A 16,862-nucleotide genomic window follows, 5' to 3' on the forward strand; every position below is an offset into this window, starting at 1 on the left:
GAAGTTGGATCTGGCCTAGTCAGAATCCCTACACAGGCAGTTCTCCTGTATGATGTGGACATTGAGTTGCCCACTGCAGTAAGCCCCAGTAACCTGGGCAAATACAGGCAGACTCCCTTAATTAATGAGAAACTGGCTCAAGCCTACAGGGACACATGTGCCAGTGTCACAATGGTGACACCTGACTTTGTGGACCCTGGACAGATTGTACTAGGTGAGAGCTACCTAGTGACCAATTGTGAGAAGTTGGCCTGGTAGGGGATGTTTCCAATTCTGGAACCACCTACTACCTGACCAAACAATCCCTTATGGTGTCTGGTTGTAAGTCAACCTTAATAGACAAGCTATCCTAGGGGTAGCATGGACTAAGCAGCCTAAAGGCTTAACTTAAGAGGTCGTGTTAAGCGAGCTGTTTTACCACATACAATCCTGTAATACCAGATGAAAGGACACCACACAAGTATATATTATAAAAATATATGTGTTTATTACTAAAAACAATCCCCAGTATTCTTTATGAATAAAGGGGCACAAGCGTTAAATCAAAAGCACTGTTTAAACATACAAGTTGCACAATTATGGATGAGGGCGGGTGGCCACTCAAACCATATACTAAACAAGTGGTATAAGAGATGCCACTCGAGCAGTGGTTAGGCCTAGGGCCTAGGGAATCGCTGGGAGCAGTCAGGACAAGCAATGCTGAAGTCGGGAATGGCCCTCGGGATTCGGGAGATGTGCGGAAAGCGCACGCATACACCAATGTTAACCAATGGTGCGTAAAAGTCAAAGAGTTAAAGTTTAAGGACACTTCCGCTGAACCTAGAGGAACAAAACTTAACACACAGACCCTAGAGGTGTGCACCAGTGTGGGAACACCGGCGGAGCAAAGTTACCTCACCCACAGGAAGTGGGTGCACAGGGTCGAAGTGGCGTCGGGTTTTGACACGCAGGCTCTTGGTGCTTGGAGCTGAAAGGGCTGCAGGCGGGTTAAAGATGAAGTGTCCGGTGGAGTCTAAGGGTGGACTCAAGTTGTAGAGTACCTGAAAGCAGAGGGGACAGAGTCTGGGTCACTCAGCAGTGACCAGGATGGAACCAGGACGGAACCAGGCAATGTCGGGCGCAATCAGGTGGTCGTCGAGGAGCTTCTCTCCGCTGTCACGGGGGCTCTGGGGCATCTGCGTCGTCCAGGAGCAGGTCACGATCTGTCCCACGCAGGCTCTCACCGTCGGTGCAGTCGGCTTCAAGTTTGGAGCAAACAAGCCTTGGTAAGAGCAATCCACGCGGGATCGGAAGATTGCTTCTCACTCGGACCAGAAAGGTCAGAGTCGGGGCTCCTTTTCAGGGGAGCTGGTGTGGATCTGGAGCAACCAGATTCACGAGTCTTCTTAGGTAGTTCGTCGGCACAGGGACCACAAGCCAGCTGGCAAGTGACCGGGCCAACGCGTTGAGCCAAATCGTGCCAAAGGGCCCCACGCAGCACTCGTCGAGTGTAGAGGGCTGAACTTCGGCTCAGGAGTAGCTCAGGGTGGGGGCTTCTCAAACCCCGGTGCACAGCTTCGAGGGTCACTCGTGGGCTGCACGGTCAGCGTCTCGTGGTCAATTCAAGATGGCGTGCCCCACGCTTCCGGTCGCCTCCACGGGTATCAGCTTTGCAGGGACTGTGGATCGGGCTGTTAGAAGCTGGGCAGGCTTGATCTCGTTGATCTCAGTCGCTCGAGTTCCGGCGGGAACTGCAACTAAGTAGACGTCGAGGGCTGGATGGTGCCTGCTGCTGCAGGGTGGTCACTCCTTGACCACAAGGGAGATTCTTCGGGCTTCCACATTGAAATGGAGGGCGAAGGGTCCAGAATATCGTTTCAAATGTTTCTTCCAGGAAATCTGATGTGCCTTGGCACTGCTCCCACTCTTATTCGAATCTGGTGGGCGTGATTACCTGCTAGGTCCCCTCCTATGGGTGGGACCCAGGAAGTGGGTGGATACACCCCCTTCCTTTGATCCAGGCCGCCCTGGCACGAGGGCTGGAGTGCCCCAGAACCGGTTTGGCCGGATTATGCAAGGGGCAGCCTTGTGCGCCCCAAGCAGTGTCTGGTTTCTTTCAAACCTCCCTGCTACAATACACTATCTCCTGTCTGGAGGGCGGTGACACCCTCCTGTGACAGGAAACCCTTTGTCCAGGACCCCCTTGACTGAGTTTCGGTCAGCTCCAGGGGTCCAGACATTTGTCTGTGGCAGAGGCATCCATTTTGTGGATCTTAAGGTCTTTGGAGAAATCAACCGCATTAAAGTAAAGTAACATGTCTTACCCCTCTAGAGGGGTGGAATGCCATCCCCGTCGCCAGAACTGGCGAGGGGATGGTATTCCAAAGCGTATGACACCTTACACGACATGTTTTGATAAAGCCAAACCAAAGTTGCTAAATAACCGCGAGGATTATAAGGCACTTAATAGTATATGGTATGGCATTATCCTGAAACAGCTTAGGGATTTGTTCCCGACGGCTGCAGACAGGCTCAGCTCATGCTAGAGCTCCATCTCACATAAAACCACGCACTCAGCCTCCAGGATTGATGAGGCCTTTCTATAGGAGTGGCTCACAGGTTTACATGTGTCCAGATATAGGTTTAGACATAGGTATACTATATCTAAGCAAGGGGTGTGTACACCACCTTACCCCAGCTGAGTGATCAGCCAGTTGTGTCAATTTAAGAACCAGCCAGGGGTGGCAAAAGATATGCTGCAGCCCCTGGTAGGCCTTAGTGGCTCCTATGCCCTGTGCACCTATAGTGCATTATACAGGGGCTGACAAGGAGTCCATTTCCAATTGGTATGTGCCTATAGCACATGTGTCATTAATTTAGTGAGAGAACAGCAGGCTGGGGGTCTGATCAGCAGGCCCACAGCCTCAGTAGTCGAAAACCAGTGAAGCAAAAAGCAAAAATTTGGGGTGACCATAGGATAGCAGACCCTACTCTCCTACACAACCCCCCCCCCAAACGCAGGGACATTAAACTAACCTTGACCAGATAAGTCTTCATGTTCTAAGTGGAAGTACCTGGAGAGACCATCTGCATTACCATGGTCAGTCCCTGGGCGGTGCTCCACTGTAAAGTCCATCCCCTGTAGGGAAATGGACCACCTGAGCAGTTTGGGATTTTCACCCTTCATCTGATTAAGCCACAAGAGGGGCTTATGGTCTGTTTGCACCAGGAAGTGAGTTCCAAACAAGTAGGACCTCAACTTCTTTAATGCCCAAACCACAGCAAAGGCCTCCCTCTCAATGGCTGACCAACGTTTTTCTCTTGGGGTTAGCCTCCTGCTAATGAAAGCAATTGGCTGGTCTTGACCATCTTGATTAAGTTGTGAGAGTACAGCTCCCACCCCCAACTCAGAAGCATCTGTCTGAACAATGAACTGTTTGGAGTAGTCAGGACTCTTTAGGATAGGTGCAGAGCACATGGCCTTCTTCAGGTCTTCAAATGCCTTCTGACAGCTAACTGTCCACTGAACCTTTTTTGGCATCTTCTTGGATGTCAAGTCATTTAATGGTGTCACTATAGACCCATAGTTCTTCACAAACTTCCTGTAATACCCAGTCAGGCCCAAGAAGGCTCTGACTTGTGGCTGGGTAACTGGAGGAGCCCAGTCCTGTATGGCCTGGATTTTGCTCTCCAGTGGCTGAACCTGGCCTCCACCAACTAGGTGGCCCAGGTATACAACCTTACTCTGCCCTATCTGGCACTTAGTGGCCTTGATAATTAGGCCTGCCTTTTGCAGGGCCTCCAAAACTCTCTTCAGGTGGATCAGGTGATCCTCCCAGGTGGAGCTAAAGACAGCAATATCATCCAGATAAGCTGCACAAAAGTCATCCAACCCAGTAAGGACTTGGTTCACCAACCTTTGGAAAGTGGCAGGTGCATTCTTCAAACCAAAGGGCATTACCACAAACTGATAATGTCCACTAGGGGTAGAGAATGCTGTCTTGGCCTTTGACTCCTCAGCTAGTCTGATTTGCCAGTAGCCAGCTGTCAGATCGAATGTGCTCAGAAACTTGGCAGAAGCCAATCTGCCAATGAGCTCATCTGCTCTTCGAATGGGGTGAGCATCTGTCCTAGTGACAGCATTGAGACCCCTGTAATCCACGCAAAACCTCATTTCTCTCTTACCATCTTGGGTATGAGGTTTTGGCACCAGGACTACTGGGCTGGCCCATGGGCTCTCTGATGGCTCAATCACTCCAAGCTCCAACATCTTTTGCACCTCAGCCTTGATGCAGTCTCTGACATGGTCAGGTTGCCTGTAGATCTTATTCTTGACAGGCAGACTGTCACCAGTGTCCACAACATGGGTACACCAGTCAGTCTGGCTGGGTGTGAGTGAAAACAAATGCCTGTGGGCCTGCAAAACTTGTCTGCAGTCCATCTGTTGCTGGTCAGTGAGGCTGCCTGCCAAGGCTACTCCATCAACTGAACCATCATCAGGGTTCTGAGAAAGCAGGTCTGGGAGAGGGTCACTCTCTTCCTCCTGTTCCCCATCTGTGGCCATGAGCAAGCTCATGTCCTCCCTGTCCACAAATGCTTTCAAGCGATTCACATGGATTACCCTGTGAGGGCTCCTGGGTGTTCCAAAGTCTACCAAGTAGGTGACTTCCCCTTTCTTCTCAATAATAGGATAGGGTCCACTCCATTTGTTTTGGAGTGCTGCTGGAGCCACTGGCTCCAGTACCCACACCTTCTGTCCTGGTTGGAACTCTACCAGCACAGCCTTTTGGTCATGCCAAGCTTTCTGCAATTCTTGGCTGGCCTCCAGGTTTTTGGATGCTCTTTCCATGTACTCAGCCATCCTGGAGCGGAGACCAAGTACATAGTCCACTATGTCTAGTTTGGGCTTTTTGAGAGGTAACTCCCATCCTTCCTTCACCAAACACAATGGACCTCTCACAGGGTGGCCAAACAAAAGTTCAAAAGGGCTGTAGCCAACCCCCTTCTGTGGGACCTCTCTGTAAGCAAAGAGCAGGCAGGGTAAAAGAATGTCCCATTTCCGCCTGAGCTTCTCTGGTAATCCTTTTATCATGCCTTTAAGGGTCTTGTTAAATCCCTCCACAAGCCCATTGCACTGTGGATGATATGGGGTGGTAAACTTATAGTTTACTCCACATTCCTTCCACATTGCTTTCAGATAGCTGGACATAAAATTCGTCCCTCTATCTGATAGTACCTGTGAGAAGTTGGCCTGGTAGGGGATGTTTCCAATTCTGGAACCACCTACTACCTGACCAAACAATCCCTTATGGTGTCTGGTTGTAAGTCAACCTTATTAGACAAGCTATCCTAGGGGTAGCATGGACTAAGCAGCCTAAAGGCTTAACTTAAGAGGTCGTGTTAAGCGAGCTGTTTTACCACATACAATCCTGTAATACCAAATGAAAGGACACCACACAAGTATATATTATAAAAATATATGTGTTTATTACTAAAAACAATCCCCAGTATTCTTTATGAATAAAGGGGCACAAGCGTTAAATCAAAAGCACTGTTTAAACATACAAGTTGCACAATTATGGATGAGGGCGGGTGGCCACTCAAACCATATACTAAACAAGTGGTATAAGAGATGCCACTCGAGCAGTGGTTAGGCCTAGGGCCTAGGGAATCGCTGGGAGCAGTCAGGACAAGCAATGCTGAAGTCGGGAATGGCCCTCGGGATTCGGGAGATGTGCGGAAAGCGCACGCATGCACCAATGTTAACCAATGGTGCGTAAAAGTCAAAGAGTTAAAGTTTAAGGACACTTCCGCTGAACCTAGAGGAACAAAACTTAACACACAGACCCTAGAGGTGTGCACCAGTGTGGGAACACCGGCGGAGCAAAGTTACCTCACCCACAGGAAGTGGGTGCACAGGGTCGAAGTGGCGTCGGGTTTTGACACGCAGGCTCTTGGTGCTTGGAGCTGAAAGGGCTGCAGGCAGGTTGAAGATGAAGTGTCCGGTGGAGTCCAAGGGTGGACTCAAGTTGTAGAGTACCTGAAAGCAGAGGGGACAGAGTCTGGGTCACTCAGCAGTGACCAGGGTGGAACCAGGACGGAACCAGGCGATGTCGGGCGCAATCAGGTGGTCGTCGAGGAGCTTCTCTCCGCTGTCACGTGGGCTCTGGGGCATCTGCGACGTCCAGGAGCAGGTTACGATCTGTCCCACGCAGGCTCTCACCGTCGGTGCAGTCGGCTTCAAGTTTGGAGCAAACAAGCCTTGGTAAGAGCAATCCACGCGGGATCGGAAGATTGCTTCTCACTCGGACCAGGAAGGTTAGAGTCGGGGCTCCTTTTCAGGGGAGCTGGTGTGGATCTGGAGCAACCAGAATCACAAGTCTTCTTAGGTAGTTCGTCGGCACAGGGACCACAAGCCAGCTGGCAAGTGACCGGGCCAACGCGTTGAGCCAAATCGTGCCAAAGGGCCCCACGCAGCACTCGTCGAGTGTGGAGGGCTGAACTTCGGCTCAGGAGTAGCTCAGGGTGGGGGCTTCTCAAACCCCGGTGTACAGCTTCGAGGGTCACTCGTGGGCTGCACGGTCAGCGTCTCGTGGTCAATTCAAGATGGCGTGCCCCACGCTTCCGGTCACCTCCACGGGTCTCAGCTTTGCAGGGACTGTGGATCGGGCTGTTAGAAGCTGGGCAGGCTTGATCTCGTCGATCTCAGTCGCTCGAGTTCCGGCGGGAACTGCAACTAAGTAGACGTCGAGGGCTGGATGGTGCCTGCTGCTGCAGGGTGGTCACTCCTTGACCACAAGGGAGATTCTTCGGGCTTCCACGTTGAAATGGAGGGCGAAGGGTCCAGAATATCGTTTCAAATGTTTCTTCCAGGAAATCTGATGTGCCTTGGCACTGCTCCCACTCTTATTCGAATCTGGTGGGCGTGATTACCTGCTAGGTCCCCTCCTATGGGTGGGACCCAGGAAGTGGGTGGATACACCCCCTTCCTTTGATCCAGGCCACCCTGGCACGAGGGCTGGAGTGCCCCAGAACCGGTTTGGCCGGATTATGCAAGGGGCAGCCTTGTGCGCCCCAAGCAGTGTCTGGTTTCTTTCAAACCTCCCTGCTACAATACACTATCTCCTGTCTGGAGGGCGGTGACACCCTCCTGTGACAGGAAACCCTTTGTCCAGGACCCCCTTGACTGAGTTTCGGTCAGCTCCAGGGGTCCAGACATTTGTCTGTGGCAGAGGCATCCATTTTGTGGATCTTAAGGTCTTTGGAGAAATCAACCGCATTAAAGTAAAGTAACATGTCTTACCCCTCTAGAGGGGTGGAATGCCATCCCCGTCGCCAGAACTGGCGAGGGGATGGTATTCCAAAGCGTATGACACCTTACACGACATGTTTTGATAAAGCCAAACCAAAGTTGCTAAATAACCGCGAGGATTATAAGGCACTTAATAGTATATGGTATGGCATTATCCTGAAACAGCTTAGGGATTTGTTCCCGACGGCTGCAGACAGGCTCAGCTCATGCTAGAGCTCCATCTCACATAAAACCACGCACTCAGCCTCCAGGATTGATGAGGCCTTTCTATAGGAGTGGCTCACAGGTTTACATGTGTCCAGATATAGGTTTAGACATAGGTATACTATATCTAAGCAAGGGGTGTGTACACCACCTTACCCCAGCTGAGTGATCAGCCAGTTGTGTCAATTTAAGAACCAGCCAGGGGTGGCAAAAGATATGCTGCAGCCCCTGGTAGGCCTTAGTGGCTCCTATGCCCTGTGCACCTATAGTGCATTATACAGGGGCTGACAAGGAGTCCATTTCCAATTGGTATGTGCCTATAGCACATGTGTCATTAATTTAGTGAGAGAACAGCAGGCTGAGGGTCTGATCAGCAGGCCCACAGCCTCAGTAGTCGAAAACCAGTGAAGCAAAAAGCAAAAATTTGGGGTGACCATAGGATAGCAGACCCTACTCTCCTACACCAATGCAAGCAACTCCACTACTTCCCATAGTGTGGCAGTTGTGAACTTCTCCTGGGGAGGGGTTGATGGCCTAAAGAAGGTTGTGGTGAGTGCAGACCTACCAGTAGACTGTCTGTTAGGCAATGACCTTGAAAGCTCAGCATGGTCAGAAGTGGAGTACAGGACTCATGCAGAAATGCTAGGGATTTCAGAGCATGTCCTTGCCATGACAAGGGCTCAGGCTAAGAAGTGCCTTCCTGAACCAGTGGTGGATCTTGGAACAATAGACCAACCACAACCCAAGAGAAGGAGCAAGAGAGGAAAGGCTGAGCCTTCCACCTTGCCCCAGGTTGAGGATCAAGTTTCAGAGGAAACTGATTCTGCAGTCCAGGAGGAGACTGTCTCTGAGGAACTTGAACCTGACCAGGTTGAGTTTCTGGGGACAGGGGGACCCTCCAGGGCAGACCTGAGGCAGGCTCAATTAGATTGCCCTTCCCTTGAACCCCTCAGACAGCAGGCTGCTGCTGAGGCTGCTGGGGATGCCCAAGGTACCCATACTGTGTATTGGGATGATGGACTCCTTTACTCAGAGGCTAGAAACCCCAAGCCTGGCATGACCAGGAGGTTGGTTATACCTCTGCAGTTTAGGGGGTTTCTTCTTACCTTGGCCCATGATATTCCCCTTGCAGGACACTTAGGCCAGAACAAGACGTGGGACAGGCTTGTTTCACACTTTCACTGGCCTCACATGTCAGAGGATGTCAAGGAGTTTTGTCGCTCCTGTGTCACTTGCCAAGCCAGTGGTAAGTCAGGTGGCACAACAAAGGCCCCCCTAATACCACTACCTGTGGTGGGGGTTCCCTTTGAAAGAGTTGGAATTGATATTGTGGGTCCAATGGACCCCCAAACAGCATCTGGGAACAGGTTTATACTGGTGGTAGTGGATCATGCCACCAGGTATCCAGAGGCTATTCCCCTGAGGACCACCACAGCCCCTGTGGTGGCAAAAGCCCTCATTGCAGTTTTCTCAAGAGTGGGCTTCCCAAAGGAGGTGTTATCAGATAGGGGCACCAATTTTATGTCCAGCTATCTGAAAGCAATGTGGAAGGAATGTGGAGTAAACTATAAGTTTACCACCCCATATCATCCACAATGCAATGGGCTTGTGGAGAGATTTAACAAGACCCTTAAAGGCATGATAAAAGGATTACCAGAGAAGCTCAGGCGGAAATGGGACATTCTTTTACCCTGCCTGCTCTTTGCTTACAGAGAGGTCCCACAGAAGGGGGTTGGCTACAGCCCTTTTGAACTTTTGTTTGGCCACCCTGTGAGGGGTCCATTGTGTTTGGTGAAGGAAGGATGGGAGTTACCTCTCAAAAAGCCCAAACTAGACATAGTGGACTATGTACTTGGTCTCCGCTCCAGGATGGCTGAATACATGGAAAGAGCATCCAAAAACCTGGAGGCCAGCCAAGAATTGCAGAAAGCTTGGCATGACCAAAAGGCTGTACTGGTAGAGTTCCAACCAGGACAGAAGGTGTGGGTACTGGAGCCAGTGGCTCCAGCAGCACTCCAGGACAAATGGAGTGGACCCTATCCTATCATTGAGAAGAAGGGGGAAGTCACTTACTTGGTTGACTTTGGAACACCCAGGAGCCCTCACAGGGTAATCCATGTGAACCGTTTGAAAGCATTTGTGGACAGGGAGGACATGAGCTTGCTCATGGCCACAGATGGGGATCAGGAGGAAGAGAGTGACCCTCTCCCAGACCTGCTTTCCCAGAACCCTGATGATGGTTCAGTTGATGGAGTAGCCTTGGCAGGCAGCCTCACTGACCAGCAACAGATGGACTGCAGACAAGTTTTGCAGGCCCACAGGCATTTGTTTTCACTCACACCCAGCCAGACTGACTGGTGTACTCATGTAGTGGACACTGGTGACAGTCTGCCTGTGAAGAATAAGATCTACAGGCAACCTGACCATGTCAGGGATTGCATCAAGGCTGAGGTGCAAAAGATGTTGGAGCTTGGAGTGATTGAGCCATGAGAGAGCCCATGGGCCAGCCCAGTAGTCCTGGTGCCAAAACCTCATACCCAAGATGGAAAGAGAGAAATGAGGTTTTGCGTGGACTACAGGGGTCTCAATGCTGTCACTAGGACAGATGCTCACCCCATTCCAAGAGCAGATGAGCTCATTGACAGATTGGCTTCTGCCAAGTTTCTGAGCACATTTGACCTGACAGCTGGCTACTGGCAAATCAGATTAGCTGAGGAGTCAAAAGCCAAAACAGCATTCTCTACCCCTAGTGGACATTATCAGTTTGTGGTAATGCCCTTTGGTTTGAAGAATGCACCTGCCACTTTCCAAAGGTTGGTGAACCAAGTCCTTACTGGGTTGGATGACTTTTGTGCAGCATATCTAGATGATATTGCTGTCTTCAGCTCCACCTGGGAGGATCACCTGATCCACCTGAAGAGAGTTTTGAAGGCCCTGCAAAAGGCAGGCCTAACTATCAAGGCCACTAAGTGCCAGATAGGGCAGAGTAAGGTTGTATACCTGGGCCACCTAGTAGGTGGAGGCCAGGTTCAGCCACTGGAGAGCAAAATCCAGGCCATACAGGACTGGGCTCCTCCAGTTACCCAGACACAAGTCAGAGCCTTCTTGGGCCTGACTGGGTATTACAGGAAGTTTGTGAAGAACTATGGGTCTATAGTGACACCATTAAATGACTTGACATCCAAGAAGATGCCAAAAAAGGTTCAGTGGACAGTTAGCTGTCAGAAGGCATTTGATGACCTGAAGAAGGCCATGTGCTCTGCACCTATCCTAAAGAGTCCTGACTACTCCAAACAGTTCATTGTACAGACAGATGCTTCTGAGTTGGGGGTGGGAGCTGTGCTCTCACAACTTAATCAAGATGGTCAAGACCAGCCTATTGCTTTCATTAGCAGGAGGCTGACTCCCAGAGAGAAACGTTGGTCAGCCATTGAGAGGGAGGCCTTTGCTGTGGTTTGGGCATTAAAAAAGTTGAGGTCCTACTTGTTTGGAACTCACTTCCTGGTGCAGACAGACCATAAGCCCCTCTTATGGCTTAATCAGATGAAGGGTGAAAATCCCAAACTGCTCAGGTGGTCCATTTCCCTACAGGGGATGGACTTTACAGTGGAGCACCGCCCAGGGACTGACCATGGTAATGCAGATGGTCTCTCCAGGTACTTCCACTTAGAACATGAAGACTTATCTGGTCAAGGTTAGTTTAATGTCCCTGCGTTTGGGGGGGGGTTGTGTAGGAGAGTAGGGTCTGCTATCCTATGGTCACCCCAAATTTTTGCTTTTTGCTTCACTGGTTTTCGACTACTGAGGCTGTGGGCCTGCTGATCAGACCCCCAGCCTGCTGTTCTCTCACTAAATTACTGACACATGTGCTATAGGCACATACCAATTGGAAATGGACTCCTTGTCAGCCCCTGTATAATGCACTATAGGTGCCCAGGGCATAGGGGCCACCAAGGCCTACCAGGGGCTGCAGCATATCTTTTGCCACCCCTGGCTGGTTCTTAAATTGACACAACTGGCTGATCACTCAGCTGGGGTAAGGTGGTGTAATCACCCCTTGCTTAGATATAGTATACCTATATCTAAACCTATATCTGGACACATGTAAACCTGTGAGCCACTCCTATGGAAGGCCTCATCAATCCTGGAGGCAGGGTGCGTGGTTTTATGTGAGATGGAGCTCTAGCATGAGCCGAGCCTGTCTGCAGCTGTCGGGAACAACTCCCTCAGCTGTTTCAGGATAATGCCATACCATATACTCTTAAGTGCCTTATAATCCTCGCGGTTAAATAGCAACTTTGGTTTGGCTTTATCAAAACATGTCGTGTAAGGTGTCATACGATTTGGAATACTATCCCCTCGCCAGTTCTGGCGACGGGGATAGCATTCCACCCCTCTAGAGGGGTAAGACATGTTCCTTTACTGTAATGCGGTTAATTTCTCCAAAGACCTTAGATCCACAAAATGGATGCCTCTGCCACAGACAAATGTCTGGACCCCTGCAGCTGACCGAAACTCAGCCAAAGGGGTCCTGGACAAAGGGTTTCCTGTCACAGGAGGGTGTCACCACCCTCCAGACAGGAGATAGTGGATTGTAGCAGGGAGGTCTGAAAGAAACCAGACACTGCCTGGGGCGCACAAGGCTGCCCCTTGCATAATCCGGCCAAACCGGTTCTGGGGCACTCCAGCCCTCGTGCCAGGGCGGCCTGGATCAAAGGAAAGGGGTGTATCCACCCCCTTCCTGGGTCCCACCCAGGGGGGGGGACCTAGCAGGTAATCACGCCCCCCAGATTCGAATAAGAGTGGGAGCAGTGCCAATGCACATCAGATTTCCTGGAAGAAACATTAGAAACGAAACTCTGGACCCTTGGACCTCCATCTCAACGTGGAAGCCCGAAGAATCTCCCTTGTGGTCAAGGAGTGACCACCCTGCAGCAGCAGGCACCATCCAGCCCTCGACGTCTACTTAGTTGCAGTTCCCGCCGGAACTCGAGCGACTGAGATTGACGAGATCAAGCTTGCCTGCCTTCCAACAGCCCGATCCACAGTCCCTGCAGAGCTGAGACCCGTGGAGGCGACCGGAAGCATGGGGCACGCCATCTTGAATTGACCACGAGACACTGACCGTGCAGCCCACGAGTGACCCTCGAAGCTGTGCACCGGGGTTTGAGAAGCCCCCACTCTGAGCTACTCCTGAGCCGAAGTTCAGCCCTCCACACTCGACAAGTGCTGCGTGGGGCCCTTCTGCTCCATTTGGCTCAACGCGTTGGCCCGGTCACTTGCCCGCTGGCTAGTGGTCCCTGTGCCGACGAAACTACAAAGAAGACTCGTGAATCTGGTTGCTCCAGATCCACACCAGCTCCCCTGAAAAGGAGCCCCAACTCTGACCTTCCTGGTCCGAGTGAGAAGCAATCTTCCGATCCCGCGTGGATTGCTCTTGCCAAGTGTTGTTTGCTCCAAACTTGAAGCCGACTGCACCGACGGTGAGAGCCTGCGTGGGACAGATCGTGACCTGCTCCTGGACGTCGCAGATGCCCCAGAGCCCACGTGACAGCGGAGAGAAGCTCCTCGACGACCACCTGATTGCGCCCGACATTGCCTGGTTCCGTCCTGGTTCCACCCTGGTCACTGCTGAGTGACCCAGACTCTGTCCCCTCTGCTTTCAGGTACCCTTCGACTTGAGTCCACCCTTGGACTCCACCGGACACTTCATCTTCAACCCGCCTGCAGCCCTTTCAGCTTCAAGCACCAAGAGCCTGCGTGTCAAAACCCGACGCCACTTTGACCCTGTGCACCCACTTCCTGTGGGTGAGGTAACTTTGCTCCGCCGGTGTTCCCACACTGGTGCACATCTCTAGGGTCTGTGTGTTAAGTTTTGTTCCTCTAGGTCCAGCGGAAGTGTCCTTAAACTTTAACTTTATGACTTTTACGCACCATTGGTTAACATTGGTGCGTGCGTGCGCTTTCTGCACATCTCCCGAATCCCGAGGGCCATTCCCGACTTCAGCATTGCTTGTCCTGACTGCTCCCAGCGATTCCCTAGGCCCTAGGCCTAACCACTGCTCGAGTGGCATCTCTTATACCACTTGTTTAGTATATGGTTTGAGTGGCCACCCGCCTTCATCCATAATTGTGCAACTTGTATGTTTAAACAGTGCTTTTGATTTAACGCTTGTGCCCCTTTATTCATAAAGAATACTGGGGATTGTTTTTAGTAATAAACACATATATTTTTATAATATATACTTGTGTGGTGTCCTTTCATTTGATATTACAGGATTGTATGTGGTAAAACAGCTCGCTTAACACGACCTCTTAAGTTAAGCCTTTAGGCTGCTTAGTCTATGCTACCCCTAGGATAGCTTGTCTAATAAGGTTGAGTTACAACCAGACACCATAAGGGATTGTTTGGTCTGATAATAGGTGGTTCCAGAATTGGAAACATCACCTATCAGGCCAACTTCTCACACCCAGGCTGTGCTTTGTCCCCCAGGCTGTGCTTGGTCCCCCAGGCTGTGCTTGGTCCCCCAGGCTGTGCTTGGTCCCCCTGGCTGTGCTTTGTCCCCCTGGTTGCTCTTGGTCCCCCAGGCTGTGCTTGGTCCCCCAGGCTGTGCTTGGTCCCCCTGGTTGCTCTTGGTCCCCCAGGCTGTGCTTGGTCCCCCAGGCTGTGCTTGGTCCCCCTGGTTGCTCTTGGTCCCCCAGGCTGTGCTTGGTCCCCCAAGCTATGCTTGGTCCCCAGGCTGTGCTTGGTCCCCCTGGTTGCTCTTGGTCCCCCTTGCTGTGCTTGGTACCCCTGGCTGTGCTTGGTCCCCCTGGTTGCTCTTGGTCCCCCAGGCTGTGCTTGGTCCCCCAGGCTGTGCTTGGTCCCCCTGGTTGCTCTTGGTCCCCCAGGCTGTGCTTGGTACCCCAGGCTGTGCTTGGTCCCCCAGGCTGTGCTTGGTCCCCCAGGCTCTGCTTGGTCCCCCTGGTTGCTCTTGGTCCCCCAGGCTGTGCTTAGTCCCCCAGGCTGTGCTTGGTCCCCCTGGTTGCTCTTGGTCCCCCAGGCTGTGCTTGGTCCCCCTGGTTGCTCTTGGTCCCCCAGGCTGTGCTTGGTCCTCCAGGCTGTGCTTGGTCCCCCAGGCTGTGCTTGGTCCCCCTGGTTGCTCTTGGTCCCCCAGGATGTGCTTGGTCCCCCAGTCTGTGCTTGGTCCCCCAGGCTGTGCGTGGTGCCCCTGGCTGTGCTTGGTCCCCCTGGTTGCTCTTGGTCCCCCAGGCTGTGCTTGGTCCCCCAGGCTGTGCTTGGTCCCCCTGGTTGCTCTTGGTCCCCCAGGCTGTGCTTGGTCCCCCAGGCTGTGCTTGGTCCCCCTGGTTGCTCTTGGTCCCCCAGGCTGTGCTTGGTCCCCCAGGCTGTGCTTGGTCCCCCAGGCTGTGCTTGGTCCCCCAAGCTGTGCTTGGTCCCCCTGGTTGCTCTTGGTCCCCCAGGCTGTGCTTGGTCCCCCAGGCTGTGCTTGGTCCCCCAGGTTGTGCTTGGTCCCCCTGGTTGCTCTTGGTCCCCCAGGCTGTGCTTGGTCCCCCAGGCTGTGCTTGGTCCCCCAGGCTGTGCTTGGTCCCCCTGGTTGCTCTTGGTCCCCCAGGCTGTGCTTGGTCCCCCAGGCTGTGCTTGGTACCCCTGGCTGTGCTTGGTACCCCTGGCTGTGCTTGGTCCCCCTGGTTGCTCTTGGTCCCCCAGGCTGTGCTTGGTCCCCCAGGCTGTGCTTGGTCCCCCAGGCTGTGCTTGGTCCCCCTGGTTGCTCTTGGTCCCTGTGAGAAGTTGGCCTGATAGGTGATGTTTCCAATTCTGGAACCACCTGTTATCAGACCAAACAATCCCTTATGGTGTCTGGTTGTAAGTCAACCTTATTAGACAAGCTATCCTAGGGGTAGCATGGACTAAGCAGCCTAAAGGCTTAACTTAAGAGGTCGTGTTAAGCGAGCTGTTTTACCACATACAGTCCTGTAGTACCAAATGAAAGGACACCACACAAGTATATTGTAGGAGAGTAGGGTCTGCTATCCTATGGTCACCCCAAATTTTTGCTTTTTGCTTCACTGGTTTTCGACTACTGAGGCTGTGGGCCTGCTGATCAGACCCCCAGCCTGCTGTTCTCTCACTAAATTAATGACACATGTGCTATAGGCACATACCAATTGGAAATGGACTCCTTGTCAGCCCCTGTAGAATGCACTATAGGTGCACAGGGCACAGGAGCCACTAAGGCCTACCAGGGGCTGCAGCATATCTTTTGCCACCCCTGGCTGGTTCTTAAATTGACACAACTGGCTGATCACTCAGCTGGGGTAAGGTGGTGTACACACCCCTTGCTTAGATATAGTATACCTATGTCTAAACCTATATCTGGACACATGTAAACCTGTGAGCCACTCCTATAGACAGGCCTCACCAATCCTGGAGGCTGGGTGCATGGTTTTTATGTGAGATGGAGCTCTAGCATGAGCTGAGCCTGTCTGCAGCCGTCGGGAACAAATCCCTAAGCTGTTTCAGGATAATGCCATACCATATACTATTAAGTGCCTTATAATCCTCGCGGTTATTTAGCAACTCTGGTTTGGCTTTATCAAAACATGTCGTGTAAGGTGTCATACGCTTTGGAATACCATCCCCTCGCCAGTTCTGGCGACGGGGATGGCATTCCACCCCTCTAGAGGGGTAAGACATGTTACTTCACTTTAATGCGGTTGATTTCTCCAAAAGCCTTAAGATCCACAAAATGGATGCCTCTGCCACAGACAAATGTCTGGACCCCTGGAGCTGACCGAAACCCAGTCAAGGGGGTCCTGGACAAAGGGTTTCCTGTCACAGGAGGGTGTCACCGCCCTCCAGACAGGAGATAGTGTATTGTAGCAGGGAGGTTTGAAAGAAACCAGACACTGCCTGGGGCGCACAAGGCTGCCCCTTGCATAATCCGGCCAAACCGGTTCTGGGGCACTCCAGCCCTCGTGCCAGGGCGGCCTGGATCAAAGGAAGGGGGTGTATCCACCCACTTCCTGGGTCCTACCCATAGGAGGGGACCTAGCAGGTAATCACGCCCACCAGATTCGAATAAGAGTGGGAGCAGTGCCAATGCACATCAGATTTTCCTGGAAGAAACATTTGAAACGATATTCTGGACCCTTCGCCCTCCATCTCAACGTGGAAGCCCGAAGAATCTCCCTTGTGGTCAAGGAGTGACCACCCTGCAGCAGCAGGCACCATCCAGCCCTCGACGTCTACTTAGTTGCAGTTCCCGCCGGAACTCGAGCGACTGAGATCGACGAGATCAAGCCTGCCCAGCTTCTAACAGCCCGATCCACAGTCCCTGCAAAGCTGAGACCCGTGGAGGCGACCGGA

Source organism: Lissotriton helveticus (assembly GCF_964261635.1).
Source record: "Lissotriton helveticus chromosome 1_1 unlocalized genomic scaffold, aLisHel1.1 SUPER_1_unloc_32, whole genome shotgun sequence".
NCBI classification, from domain to species: Eukaryota; Metazoa; Chordata; class Amphibia; order Caudata; family Salamandridae; genus Lissotriton; species Lissotriton helveticus.